Source organism: Cornus florida, unplaced genomic scaffold (assembly GCF_030987335.1).
Source record: "Cornus florida cultivar Cherokee Brave unplaced genomic scaffold, ASM3098733v1 CherokeeBrave_3.0.0_Hap2_Chr10, whole genome shotgun sequence".
In the NCBI taxonomy this organism is placed as follows: domain Eukaryota; kingdom Viridiplantae; phylum Streptophyta; class Magnoliopsida; order Cornales; family Cornaceae; genus Cornus; species Cornus florida.
In genome coordinates this window covers 93741192-93756926 of record NW_026775580.1, presented here as the reverse complement: position 1 = coordinate 93756926, position 15735 = coordinate 93741192, and the positions used below count along the sequence as shown (strand labels likewise).

The 15735-nt window shown below is 34.5% G+C and overlaps 1 long non-coding RNA gene across 5 annotated transcripts; it reads right to left on the bottom strand.

Annotated features, from left to right (window-relative positions):
* Window positions 1-2335: 2335 nt before the first annotated feature.
* LOC132275946 (uncharacterized) lies at window positions 2336-14611 on the bottom strand. Of its 5 annotated transcripts, XR_009470800.1 has the most exons (8): window positions 14388-14611; window positions 12698-12763; window positions 12376-12435; window positions 10729-10789; window positions 10093-10344; window positions 9872-10002; window positions 4184-4267; window positions 2336-3017 (listed from the first exon to the last, which is right to left on the bottom strand). It is a non-coding gene; the product is annotated as an uncharacterized LOC132275946 (long non-coding RNA). The 5 variants fall into 5 exon arrangements; XR_009470802.1 differs by lacking the exon at window positions 10729-10789 and having other exon boundaries at window positions 2337-3017; window positions 9872-9982; XR_009470798.1 differs by lacking the exon at window positions 10729-10789 and having other exon boundaries at window positions 2338-3017.
* Window positions 14612-15735: the final 1124 nt, after the last annotated feature.

Here is a 15735-nt window from a genome sequence, read left to right as displayed (position 1 = left end):
TATGTTTACATTTTAATGCTAATTACATATCTACCATTTCCACACATCACCATCGAACTGATTATCTTCTTATTCTCTCTGTTTGTTTAGAAGATCAATTAAGGTGGAATTCTTGATGGTTATCTCTAACAAAATTAGCATATAGAAGCTAAAAGGAAATCATCATATTGGCTGAATTATTTAATAGCATTTTACACAAACTAATTTTCTCATACTGTTTTTTGTGTTTTTCATGGAGGGCTAACTGGATCTCATTGGGACACGGGTGATATGAAGTGGAGGGAAATGAAGATAAAGAGAAGTTTGAATCAACTTGCATCAGTAGAGATCTACAAAGTTCAAGCCCGGACAACACCTACACCGATTGCATAGTATAAAATATTTTACTTATTTATTTTTATTAAAATAGATGGGGATTGTTATAGATACTTTAATAAAAAAACATTAAAAAAATATTTAATATGATATTTATTATATATATTATCATATGAGTTACATAATCTTTATTACATAAGTTAAATAATATTTATGGATATATTATTTGAATCATTATTTCTATCATAATATATCTTAGACGTTACATATTTACTATCTATATATATACTCCTATCATAATATATCTTAGATGGAGAAGAGGAATAGGTATTTTGTTGAAATAGGAGGAGAGAAGATGGAAGGGTGATACTGTAATGATTTTTGACACTATTACATTTATTTTCAATATATAATATTAAATATTTATTTTTTTCAGTCAAATGTGATGGGTTGAAAAATAGATATATTAAAAATTACTATATTAAAAAATATATATAATATATTAATGACAATGGCAAGAAACTATTACACTCAGTGGGCTATCATTATTGACTTAATTAACTCCAAAGTATTTAATGAATTGAACCCAATGTCTTTGCAAAATCAGCCCACCAATAGCCCGTATGCCAGAGATAAAGCTCAACCCTCATCCAAAAGTTGTTTGAATTGGGTCGTTCTCTTTAACCCATGGACATGAAACACTCTCTTTCTCTCTCTGGTATCCACCATTATTTTTCTTTAATCAGATTTTCCGGAAATAAGAGGGGTGACTGAATTTATTTCAAAGAAAAATTATCATCTTTAGTAGAAAATTATCATCTTTATTTATTATTTCTCAGATTTTGTAATTGTTGTGTTTGAAATTGGATCTCATTAGCAATTGTAGATTATTTGTGCATTTGTAATTGGATCATGTTGGCAGTTAGTAGGTATGTGGTAAGTCCTATCCAAAATAAAATAATAAAATGACTAAAAATACATATTTATTATAAATATGCAATTTTGTGATAATGGCATAAATTTTTACTGACAAGGGGTCTAGCTTGTCCAAGTGATTCAAAACAGAAAAAAGGAGTTAGAAACCCAAAGATCAAAATTCGTTAGCAAAAGATAATAATTTTCTTTTTAGATGCCCAAACAATGTCGGATCCATGGGTCAATCTATGTCAATAGACTCTCTCTCTCTCCATATATTTGGTAGATATTTGTCAAAGAATTCCATACCGCAATAATCTACTAGTCACGAAGTGTTGTACGGATCAAAGACGATGATCAAATATATATATATAATGGGTTTCAACTGAGGATTTTAAAGTCGATACGTAAAATTGACTTAGGCATCTCACTTATGTCTAATATATTCTTAGCACATAGATAAGGGCAATCATTGAAAAATCCAAACGATCCAGTGCCGGTTGCTTCGTATTTATTTATGGCAAGGAGCCAATCACTAGGTCCGTCTAATCACGCGGGCATTAATAGATATTCAGTGTGCCACCAAGCACAACCGTCCGTTCAAAATGCACCCATACAGGGGCATGAACGGATATTCAATGTGACCAGTGCACCAAGCACAATCGTCCATGCAAAACGCGCCCATTCACGGGCACGGGTGGCTACAATGAACCTTTTCTTTCTTTCCCCTGGATGGGTGTCTCTCCTATGTCAATTAAGGGGGTGGTCAGACCCAGGGCATCTTATTTAAAAATGAGATGATACCCTTGCCATTTCACTTTAGCAAAGCCAAGCTTGACCACGTCCGGTATCCTGTGATTAATTTGAATCTTAATAACACTTTCATGAGGAGAAAATTGCCTCTAAAATCACTGCCCAAAACACAATAATCAGTGGTCGGGTTCATGGGTGTTGGAAATAAATTTCCAACCCTCCAGTAATAATAAATCAAACTAGGTCAAATCTTACTTGCATTGTCATAAGACAACAAAACAAATGCAACGACATTTTAATTCCAACCAAAACCAGAAAAGTCAGCTGGTTTGAGCATAAATAGCCAACCCCTTTACAGTAGTAATAATTGATCAAACTAGATCAAACACTACATTTTTATCGAAAACAAAGGTCCATACCAAACCAAAGATCGCATAAAATAGCCAAAGTGAACTACATAAAATCTAGCAGGGCGTAAAATAAGACGAGAACTACCAAAGTGCGAATAAAATAGCAAAAGTGAACTACAATTTCCGTAAAATATAAGACTAACAAGGCATAACATAATACTGAAGTGAACTACCAAAATGCGAATAAAATAGTTGGCCATGGATAGTAAAGAGTTAAAATCTAACCCGGTGAGTAGCCAAATACGACTAAACAAAGGATATGCGCTTCACAGACCTGAGTGAACTGCTAATTAAAAGAGAAACATTTGTTAACACAGCACCAAAAACTACAGACCAAAAAAATCACTTCAACACTTTCCCATCCACGGTCATGAACCTGTTCCCTTCAATCTCCTCTATCTTCAATTCCTTTTTATAAAATCGAAATGTGTCTTTCAGCACCAGAGGCTCCACGTCAGCTCGGGAACAAGGAAGAGTTGTTGGACGCATGATCAACCCACAACCCATGTCAGCCTCACTCGCATGATCAACCCATCTAATGTACCACAAGAGATCAACATATACGGCTCGAGGCTGAAAGCTTTCAACAATCTTAGTCCTGGAAATCAATTTATTTAGGTAGACCTGTAAAATTGTTCACAAGTACTTGATAAAGGTGAAACATTTGACTGAAATCTCACATAACTAAACCCAGAGCCATTTAAAAAGCCTTTGAGAGGAGGTGCGAAAAACCACCAAATGACTAAATGAAACAAAAATATTAATTTCATTGTTTAGGTTCTTAGGTGAAAAAGGTGATTTTGGGCGTATTTGTCTTTTCAAAATCCATTGTGTTTGTAATAAAATTCAAGATATATATATATATATATAACAATAGTAGAAAAGTAATTTGGGTAGAGCTGTTAAAGCCATCCAACCAAGAGCTCTTAGAAAATCATTGTATTTGACAAACAAGAGAGAAGTTCCAAGAGAAGGTGGAACTTACTCTTAAAAGATTTACTCTTGAAGATTCATCATGTAACTCTTAAACAAATTTCAAGAGAAGGTGGAGGGGTAAAGTTGACAATTGCTGTAAAAAAAGAATTCAGATTTTCTTTGGATCTTCACAGAAATCCAATATTTGGTAGGTTTAGGGTAGCCAATTCGTAAATCTACAATTAGATAATGCGTGGGTAGGGAAATAAATGTGTTTCACCGCCCAAAATCCTCTATCTATATATAGAATTATTACACCTACATACGGCTGTAATTCACCCAAAAAGTTTCGGTCATTGCCACGACACTATTGCTCATTAATGGCTACCAACCTCAAATATAAAATAAATAAATAAAAAACTCAAAGGCATTTTAATTTGTCTTATACCCAAAAAAAAATAAAAAATAATGAATTCAATCGTACAAAATAAAAATTAAAAAAAAAAAAAAAAAAACATCTACAACAACAACATCCACCACCACCACATTAATGGTCTGTTCAATGGTTAAAAAAAAAAAAAAAACCCTAAATGGTCTGTTAAATTGTAATTAAAAAAAAAAAAAAAACAACAACAACCACCACCACCACATTAATGGTCTGTTCAATGGTTTAAAAAAAAAACCCTAAATGGTCTGTTAAATTGTAATTATAAAAAAATAAAAATAAATAAATAAATAAAGCATGCTAAGAATAAATAATGGGCAGTTCAAACAAGGGTTTTTCAATTGCTATTAAGCAACGAATATCATGCAAAAAAAATTTTAGCAACGAATATCATGCAAAAATCATGCATAAAATCGAGAAGAAAGTACACCTTAGTTCGGAGGAGGGAAACAGGAAAAGAAAGACAAGAGGGTAAAAAGAGCGTAGATCGCCGTTCTGCACGTTCAAACTGATTCTGGAAAAGAGAGGCGAGAGAGAGAGAGAGAAAAGTAAAAGTTCGGTTAAAAACTGAAAAAGTGTGTTGTCACTTGTCATATGTGTTTGGGGAAGGGGGCGTAACAAGCCGGGCCGGGCGTTCGTATTTTAAGAATTCTAAGCCCAGCCCTTGGGCTGCAGAATTATATAACGTGCTCTATTTTTCAAATAATAATAAATAAATAAAGACACACATTCTTTGACTTACATTGTTTCTATCTATATGCGTACTATAGCAAAATAGTGTAAGAGGTTTTTGTTATTTTCCAAAAATAATTTATATTTTTTTGAAACAGATAAATATGCTTTATCTTTTCAAATGTTTTTTTTATATGTATTTAAACGATGGGAGCATCAGAGAGATTGTTTCTTGTAATTTCATAAGGGGCAATATGAAAACTACCCGAGCATTACTCCTTAAAGCAAAGGTGCCAAGTTGCCATTGAAGGGATGCGGTGGCTACTACCGTGTACTTAATCAACCGTATGCCATCTAAAATTCTCCATTTTAAAACTCGCTTACAAATCCTCTCTACCCACGCCTCCCTGAATACTACATTGATGTTTCCTCTTAGAACTTTCGGGTGTGTTGTTTTTGTCCGTCTCCAAACTGGATCCATGTGTAGTTAGGTGCTTATTTTTGGGATATGGTTTACATAAAAAGGGCTTCCGGTGTTATGATCCCACTACCAACCGAACTTATATCACCATGGACGTCACGTTTCTTGAGTCCGAGACATTTTACTCTTCACTGGTACCCAATTCTTCCTTTCAGGGAGAGACTCAAGTGGAATAACCGAATTAGTGGTTGATGGCTCCTGTGAGTGAGCATGAAACTGGAACTAGCAAAGTTAAACCGCAAGATGCATCACCAGAAAATGCAGAATTAACATGTGCAATGCCCGAAAATGAAGAACCTGTACATGAAGAGGCCGAAAATAGAGAACCTGAAAATACAGAGTCCCCTCACTCCTCACTACCCGAAGACCCTCCTCCTCATGAGAATGTTCCTGAGGTAAGTACCCCCATTGCACATTTACATGCTAATGTCCTAGATTCTTCTGCTAGTTATGTCTTGCCTTTCAGACACAACCGTGGGAAACCACCAAATAGATACACCCCAGATGAGGAAGAAAGAAGGACCAAGTACCCAATTGCAAATTATGTGTTTACTCAAAGCCTGTCCAAGCCTCTTAAGACTTTCACTCAAGCACTATCCTCTTGCCATATTCCCAGCAGCGTTAAGAAGGCTTTGTCCGATCCAAAGTGGGCACAAGCAATGGAAGAAGAACTGGAAGCCTTATAGAAAAATAACACATGGAAGTTAGTCTCATTACCGGAAAGAAAGAAGACAGTAGGAAGCAAATGGGTGTTCTCTATAAAATATAAGGCTGATAGATCCATCGACAGATACAAGGCAAGGCTCGTCGCGAAGGGTTTTACTCAAACGTATGGCGTCGACTACTCGGAAACCTTTTCACCAGTAGCCAAACTGAATATAGTTAAAGTCTTGTTGTCTCTTGCAGCCAACTTGGACTGGCCACTACATCAACTGGACGTGAAGAACGCCTTTCTTCACGGTGACCTTGACGAGGAAGTATACATAGACATTCCACCGGGATATACAAGATCTTTCGAGACCAAAATTGTGTGTAAATTGGAGAGGGCATTGTATGGACTAAAACAGTCACCTCAGGCGTGGTTTAGCCGATTCAGTTCAGCTATGAGGAAGTATGGTTATCACCAAAGTAATTCTGATCATACTTTCTTCTTGAAACACCAACAAGGCAAAGTGATAGCTTTGATCGTCTATGTGGAAGCTATGATAATTACGGGGGATGATGCCGAAGAGATCTCTAGGCTACAAGGGCAATTGTCTAATGAGTTTAAAATGAAGAACTTGGGAGGGCTCAAGTATTTTCTGGGAATAGAGGTGGCAAGGTCAAAAAGGGGCATATTTCTTTCTCAATGGAAGTATGTACTGGATTTATTGACGGAGGTAGGATTACTAGAGTGCAAACCAGTGGATACCCCGATTGCGCAGAACCATAGGCTTGGGGAATACTCGAACCAGGTACCGGCTGATAAAGTGAGGTATCAAAGACTAGTGGGGAAGCTCATCTACCTACACACTCGCCCAGACATCGCTTACGCCGTGAGTGTAGTAAGCCAATTTATGCATTGTCCTAGTGAAGACCATATGGTGCAGTAATTCGAATCCTTCGTTATCTGAAGTCATCACCAGGAAAATGACTAATGTTCTCCAAGAATGACCATCTGAATATTGAAGGGTACACGGATGTGGACTGGGTAGGGAACATCTTGGATAGAAAGTCTACCTCGGGGTACTTTATATTCGTGGGAGGCAACTTAGTTACATGGAGGAGCAAAAAACAGAAGGTAATGGCATTGTCCAGTGCTGAAGCTAAGTTCTGAGGCATGGCAAAATGATTGTGCGAGCTTCTGTGGCTTAGAACTTTGCTAACTGAAGTTGGTTTTCCTCCTGGTTCGGTAATAAATGTATTCTGTGATAACAAGGCTGCCATCGACATATCTCACAACCCAATCCAACACGATCGCACCAAGCCTGTGGAAGTGGATCAACACTTCATCAAACAAAACCTGGAAGAGAAGATCGTTCAGTTTCCTTTCATCAAATCTAAAGATTAACTAGCTTACATACTTACCAAAGCAGTTTCCAATAAAAGTTTTCATGATTCACTTGACAAGTTAGGCATTAGAGATATCTACACACCAACTTGAGGATAATTAGCCTGCTATGGAAACCTTAGATATAAGAATCCCTTCAATCAAGGGTCAAACTTAATTATAGCCGTATTTATAATTAAAATAGTTTTCTTGTATCTATATATCTTGTACTATGTCCTATGAAATAATATATGAAAAATCACGAGTAGACAAGTATATGATTTTGTCTTATGCTCCAAAAATTAATTGAGCTAGGATTACTTGTCTATGCAGCATTTATTTCGAATCATTATCTAGAAACTAGGATTTGAAGTCAGCCTAACAAAAGCAAAAGTCATTTAATCCTTATATATTACTTCGACGGGCTGAATATTATCATATGTGAGTTTGACTTGACAGCCACATATAATAATTTTTCTCAAGCTGTTTAATTATGGTCATATAAAAATGTTATTATATATCCAATGTAATTCCTATTATTCTTAGACCTAGAAACTCCTAAACACGATTAGTTGGTTACATAATATATATATATTGATATCACTGTATATCATATTATCATGCATGGGTGTGTGAAGCCGGCTGGAGGACCCTAGTGTTTATTTATTTATTATTATTATTCAAGGTTGTATCAAAGATAATCTACAATTATATATATATATATATATATATATTGATATCACTGTATATCATGCATGGGCGTGTGAAGCCGGCTGGAGGACCCTAGTGTTTATTTAATTATTATTATTATTCATGGTTGTATCAAAGATAATCTACAATTGCTTTGAAATGTCTGGCTAATGGCTCTTTGTACCACGGTTCTCTCTGCTGTTTTTGGTAGGGTTACGCATTTTTCTTTTAGGAGAGGGAGTGTTTGGTGGTCATGATTCCAAGATCCCTCATTTTCCATCTTGAATTCCTTGGCTGAATTGGTTTTCCTTTTCCTTTTCCTTCTGATTTCTGTCAGGGGTGTCATTGCAATTTGGTTGTGATACATTTATAAGTAGCGAACATATATGTATAGATGAGTTGAGTCACATGAAAGGGTGGCTAACAATGGCAAGAAACTATTGACATTATTTTTTATTACAATGGCAAGAAACTATTACACTCAGCGGGCTATCATTATTGACAAAGTTAATTAAGTCCAAAGTTTAATGAATTGAACCCAAAGTGTTTACAAATGCGGCCCACCAATGGCCCGTATGCCCAAGATAAAGCTCAAACCTCATCCAAAGTTGTTTGAATTGGGTCGTTCTCTGCAACCCATCCACATGAAAGACTCTCTTTCTCTCTCTGGTATCCACCTAATGGGATTGTTACTTTAATCAGATTTTTGGAAATAAGAGAGGAGTGATTGAATTTATTTCAAAGAAAATTATCATCTTTATATATTATTTTTCTGATATTGTAATTAGATTTCATTAACAATTGTAGATTAGTTGTGCATTTGTGATTAGATCATGTTAGCAGTCAGTAGGTATGACATACTCTCCCGGATAACTAAAAATATATATTTATTATAAATATGCAATTTTGTGATAATGTCATACATTTTTTTTTCGGGAAAATTTAAATAAAAAAAAAAAAGGCAGGATGTCAAAGTAAATTAATAAAAAATTCAGAACCAAATCGAGGCCAGAATCAATAATCCATAATTTTTTTTCAGTTTTTGTACGAAAACATTATATTCATTGGTTGCCTTCTGAACTGACAAGGGGTCTAGGTTGTCCAAGTGATTCAAAACAGAAACTATGTAAAAAGGAGCTAGAAACCCAAATATCAAAATTCGTTAGCAAAAGACCATAATTTTCTTTTTAAATTCCCAAACAATGTCGGATCCATCGGTCAATCTCTGTCAATAGACTCTCTCTCTCCATATATTTTGTAGATATTTATCAAAGATTTCCATACCGCAAAATTGTTAATTTTTTGGAACTCCACATAATCTACTAGTTACGAATTGTTTTATGGATCAAAGATGATGATCAAATATATATAAAAACCGGTTTCAACTAAGGATTTTAAAGTTCGCACGTCTCACTTATGTCTGATATATTCTTAGCACATGGATAGGGGCAATCATTGAAAAATCCAATCGATCCATCTCACTTATGTCTAATATATTCTTAGCACATAGAGAAGGGCAATCATTGAAAAATCCAATCGACCCAGCGCCGGTTGCTTTGATTTTATTTATGGCAAGGAGGCAATCAGTTGGTCTGTCTAATCGTGGTCCACTAATCACAGGCATTAATGAATGTTAATGAATAATCAGTAATGAATAATTAGTGTGGCAGATGCACCAAGCACAACCGTTCATTCAAAACGCGTCTATATAGGGGCATGTATGGATATTTAATGTGCCGTGGTCCGTCTAATCACAGGCTTTAATGAATATTCAGTGTTCACAGTGCACTAAGTACAACCGTCCATTCAAAACGCATCCATACAAGGACTTGTATAAATATTCACTGTGCCCAGTACACCAAGCACAACCGTCCGTGCAAAACGCACCCATTCACGACCATGGGCGGCTACAATATAACTTTTCTTTTCAAGGGGTGGTCAGACCCAGGACATCTTATTTAAAAATGAGACACTACCCTTACAATTTCACTTTAGCAAACATCTTATTTAAATATGAAGACGAACTACCCTTAAAATTTCACTTAAGCAAAGCCAAGCTTGACCCCATCCCGTATCCTGTGATTAATTTGAATCTTAATGACACTTTTATGAAGAGAAAATTGCCTCTAAAATCACTGCCCAAAACACAATAATCAGTGGTTGGGTTAATGAATGTTGGCAATAAATTTCCAACCCTCCAGTAATAATGAAAATAACAAATATTGAATTGAAATTAAAATACATACCCATCAGGAAAATTCTTCTCCTTGGTAGCTATGCCCTTTGATCAGGCCCCTGGGAAACTCTGGTCCTTCGCTTAGGAATCGGCCTCAACGAATCCACAACGTTGCCACAGTCTGAAATGACTTTAAAATCTCTGTAATTTTCATATTTAGAAAGTGCAATCTTGAGGCCCTTACGAAAATAACAATTAAAAAAGAATTTGAATTGAAATTAAAATACATACCAATGCTATCTATGTCAGTCTCGTGGTTGTACCCGCCATTGCAGTACGCTCTAATACGGCCTTTCTTTAATTCACGCGGCCCCACAGCTTCTATAGATTCAATCAGAGGGGTTTCCGTATCAACTATATGAAACCACTTTGAAGACAGAATTGAAGATATCTTCTCCTTTTCAGCCTCCCTCGCATCATTCATTAACCCAACTACTGTACCGCCAGTTGCACAAACTCGGTCCTTAAAATCAACTTATTTTCCTTCAACAAAAAAAGAAAAAAAAAATTCAAATGAGGTGAAAAAAAATAATTAGAAGGAAAAAAAACACCACAAGTACCCCATAAGATGAAGCATTAGACTGAAATCTCACAAAACAAAATCCAGGGAAATTTAAAAAGCCTCTGCGTCGCAAGAGGTGCAAAAAACCACCAAAGAAAAATATTAATTTCACAACACGTTTTCTCAAAAAAAAAAAAAAAAAAAAAAAAAACTCTCTACCAGATTTCACCAACTAAATATAAAAATATCCATTAGTGGACAAAACAAAATGTATTTTACATAGCCTGTGGCATTGTTTGGTTAGGAGGGGAGACAATAATCCAATCAAGGGAGATGAAAAAAAAGAGACAAAAAAACTCGCATACCTCATAAGTCGATGCATTTGAATAAAATGGAGAAACCTTAACCCACCGCCATTTCGTAATTCTGTTCCGCAAAAATAATATTAATAATAATAAACCGTATTAAAAAATAAACAAAAAATTACAGAGGTAATGGACGAATGTGATCTGAAAAATCATTCCTATAGCCTATCAGTGGGTAATAATATTCCATTTTAAGCTACCGGATCGACACACATAACATGGGTCTCTACGCTACAAGGCAATTAAATTAGTTGGACGCTTGGTGTAGAGTTTAGTTTATTGGAATATGCGTTACCGAACCAAATGTGATCTGAAAAATCATTAACAGTATGTTTCGGGCGCCAAAGCCCACAAAAAATAAAAAAGCAATTAGACTAGACTATGTAGACACTATGTTTTTCATTCAAGACATTGTCAAGTAATGAGATATCGCTAACAACTACACAAATATAACCTTTGCTTTGGATTCCTTATTCTCAATGGTACACAACAGTATTAAACACAAACAAAAGAAATAGAGGAAGGTACCTTGGGGAAAAAAAAAATAATAAACTACTTTAGATAAGCAAAATTAGATTAATACACACACAAGACAAGAAATAAAATAAACAAAAACATTACAAAGGTAATGGACAAATGTGATCTGAAAAATCGTTCCTATAATCAATCAGTGGGTGCTAATATTGCATTTTAAGCTACAGGATGGACACATGGGTCTCTATGCTACAAGGTGATTAAAGTAGTTGGATGCTTGGTGTAGAGTTTAGTTTATTGGAAAATTCTGAAGTAAGAGATTTGACTCACAGTCCTCTATTAATCGACAACCAGTTACAAGCTACTTGAACAATTAAAAATTTAAACATTTAAGTTATTAGCAAGAGACATAGGCAAAACCGGGAGAGGGCTATCAGTACAATAAATATATATTACCGGATCAAATGCCGATATGGGTTTTGATATAAGGAATAGGTTTTGAACTTTTGATTCTTGAAGATAAACTGAAATATATGGGTTTTGAACTTCTGATTCTTGTAGATTTTGTAGTTTGCAGTTGTAGAGAGAGAGAAGCAAGTTCAGTGAGAGAACAAGAATAGAGTTGGAGGCGATTGGGGAGGCCGAAATGATTTGCCCTAAAAATACTATTTGTTTTTTTGTGGCCCATAGGCCTATAAATTAAAATTGCATAGTCTTCTTTTTCTTTTACACAGATAAAATTAGGGTTTAGAGAGATGAAGAAGAATAATCATATTACACACCATTGTTTCAGAATTTCAGGAATTGAAAAATCGTGTGTGAAGTGACCAAAGATTCTTGTAACTAAAAGAATTAGACACTATGCTCAATAGTATGTCTTCAACTCTAAATTTACTTCAATTCTAAGTGCTTTGACTTAATTTGGGTGCATCAACATATTATCAACATCATCAGTCGTCATCATTAGAGTCAATGTCAATGTCGACATCAACATCCTTATAACGTTGACATTAACATCGTCATCTAGAATCACACAATCCTCTTAGATATACATTTTATTAAGATAAACTACAAAGAGACTTCCTATCATGATTGGTCATTTTAAAACCAACATCACTGCTAAATCAGTAAAGGGATTTATATAATTCAATTAGCTAGGCAAAAAAAACGTACCTGTTTTCTTTTTGCCGACTCCACCCATTCCCATCAACTCTCTTCTTTCAGACAATAGACCTATATTATTAGGACAAAAGAGGAAAAGTTTTAAAAACGTTAATAAACTTGTAAAACATATATTCTAAAATTGAAAACTAAACCTCCAAGTCTTTAATTCCCATTAATAAATTGTCTGAGCATCACATCATAACAATATTATATATATGTATGCAGAAACAAAAACAAAAACAAAAAATCAGTATGTAAAACATAAATAAATAAACGTAACCAATAGCTAAAAATGCCAATTAAAATTTTAGAAAAAGTAAGAATTTGTTACCTGATGACTGAGGAGACATGTTTCTTACACCTTGTTCTTGCTAAATGTTAAGGCCCGATGCTAACCCTAAAAATAAGAAAACACTCAAGTTGTGAGGAAGAGGTTTCACAATCTCACTCGTAACAATTAAAACACCACCATCTAAGTATTATCTGTATCATGTATCAACCAAACCCAATTATGCTTTCAATCAAAATGTTGGACACATATCCGTATAAAAAGGTTTGACTACAGATAGGTGTGATTAGCACGCATTATACTCAACTCTTATGTTAAATTAATCCAATAACAAAGTACAATGCATCAGTTTAGGAATAATCTTCAAAATTAACAAATCAATATCATGATATTCTGCATTCTAATAACAAAAGAAAATCAAAAACCAAAATTTGAAAATAAAATTTTGGCAGAAAGATTAAATAAATTCTTCGTGCATTACACATATTGTATTTTTATGTGAAACAAAACATCCGAGATTTCTCAATGGAGTGGGCAAAATCAAAATATATCCACCAAAACCAACTGTTGTTTAATTCAATTTTAGTTAACTAACAATGTTTCGTTAGACAATTGACTGATTAAGGTATAGAAAATCCTATTTGGGTAATTAATAAAAAAATTACCAATTTATTTCTGAACATTTCACCACTCAATACCTAGGCGTGCACACGGTTCGGTTCCTTTGAACCGGAACCGGTCTCAACGGTTCCTAAAAAATGAAACAGGAACCGGAACCATGGGCAGTGGAACCGAAACCGTGAAACCATTGACCAATCTTACTTTTTCAATATTATTTTAATTTTCCTTAAAAAAAAAAATACAAATACAATAACATAAATAAATTCAGTTACTCCACTAGAATTACAAAAAAGTTAAAAAAAAAAACTGAATCAACATTCAACAATTCATTTAGCAACAGCAGCAGTGACTCCTCCATTGTAGCTGCTCACACAGAAAGCATCTTCCCCACCTTTGTCAACCTTTTAAAAAAAACCAAGAAAAACTCGAGTAACAAGTAACAACAATGTTCAACCAAAAATTGAATCTAAATGTGATGATAACTTCCAGATTCAATATCAGGAGCAAAGCAAAAAAAAATCATCAAATCTCAACAAATCCAAGCCTTCAAAGAAGTTCCAAAAGAGATTAGAAGCAGAAAAACCCAAGTAACAAGTAACAATAATGTTCAACCAAAAACGGATTGTAACAACAAGAACATGTCACAGTCGAGCCTTTTTTTTTTTTTTTTTTTCCTTAAAAAAAAAAAAATAGATTCAATATGCACCAAATTAACCAACAACCCCCACAATAATTCTGCCCATGTCTAGACGAACTCTTTAGGATGGATTCCACTTTCCAGCAAACAAAACTAGTAAGAAAAGCTCCGGACACTAGATTGTAATAGCTTGGGTCAAAATCCAGAAAAAGATTTGAAAAATGAAAAGACCAATTGATCGATCATCATTCACCAGAGAGAGAAATCGAAAAGGACCCAAATCAAACCAAAGGACTAATTGATGGAAAAACCCTAAACCCCCAAAAATATGAACAAGATGGATGGATCAAACAAACCCTAAACCCCCAACTCCCAAGTAGAGCAGTCGCATATAAGAAGTTTGTATCCACAATCCATTTTCACGATTCTAAAAGCAAAAGATCTGAGAAGATAAGAGAGCTACGAAATACCTACCAAACTGAGACCGGAAGCCGACGATCTGAGAAGACAGAGACCGATCCGACCGAATCCACGAATCAGTGAGTTGAGACTTGATCTGAGAAGATAGAGACTGTGATCTGGGGCGAGTCCGAAGAGATTTCTGAGTTCTGAGAAGATAGAGAGTAGAGACCAGTGAGTTGAGACTTAAGATAGTGAGAGCCTGAGAAGGCCGAGAGGCTGAGAGGAGAGGAGAGGAGGCGGAGCTGCGCAATAAGTTCGAGACTTGAGAGGTTAGGAACTTAGGTAAACTTAGGGCCCGTTTGGCATGCGTTTTACTTTAGGCGTTTTGTTTTTGGCTAAAACAAAAATAGCGTTTTTACTATTGGAGTGTTTTGGCAAAAATCGGAAGCACGTTTGGGAACGATCTTTTACTGTAGAAATGTCGGAAACAAAAACATGCAAAACATGTTTGGTAAGTTATGCGTTTCAAGAATTTTAAAAACAAAACATGTTTGGTAGCTCCAACTGTTGTAAACAAAATAAAACAGAAACAAAAAACATGTTTGGTTATCATTGTTTTTAATTTATTTTTATAAATTTTAAATTTATTTATAAATTTATTTCTATATAAATAGTCTATATATTTTTAATAAATATATTAAAATTTGAACACACAAACACACACACACACACACACACACACACACACACACACACACAGAGTATGTTATCTTGATCTGAAACTACACTTTAAGTTATTTGAAATTTCCTGGTATAGTTTGTTCCTTTGGTGATGATTGTCCATAGGTTTGTGTTTCATTCATTTTGCTCATTTTTCGCATTAGCGAAAAAAGAAAAAAAAAAAATACTACACAGCTCTGATAATAATTTTCGACTCTTATAAGTTTGCATTGGTGGGAATTTAACTCCAAAATACAGATTCTTGCCTTCTCTTTTGTAAAAAAATGTAAACCCCCACCAAATTATATATATATTAATTTTTGTAATAACATATTTACAAGTTATTTGTAATAACCTGCTTCAATTTTATTATCATTATACATGTATAGTCCAACTCAATATTAAAAATAAATAATCTCTAGTCACATTTTACTATATTACATGAGAGTCAACATTTGTAAAAAAATTTGTAATAACCTATTTACAAGTTCTTTACAATAACCTGCTTCAATTTTATTATGATTATACCTGTATAGTCCAACTCAACATTAAAAATAAATAATCTCTAGTCACATTTTACAATACTACATGAGAGTCAATATTTGTAAAAAAAATTTACAATGACCTATTTACAAGTTCTTTGCAATAACCTGCTTCAATTTTATTATCCTGATACCTGTATAGTCCAACACAACATTAA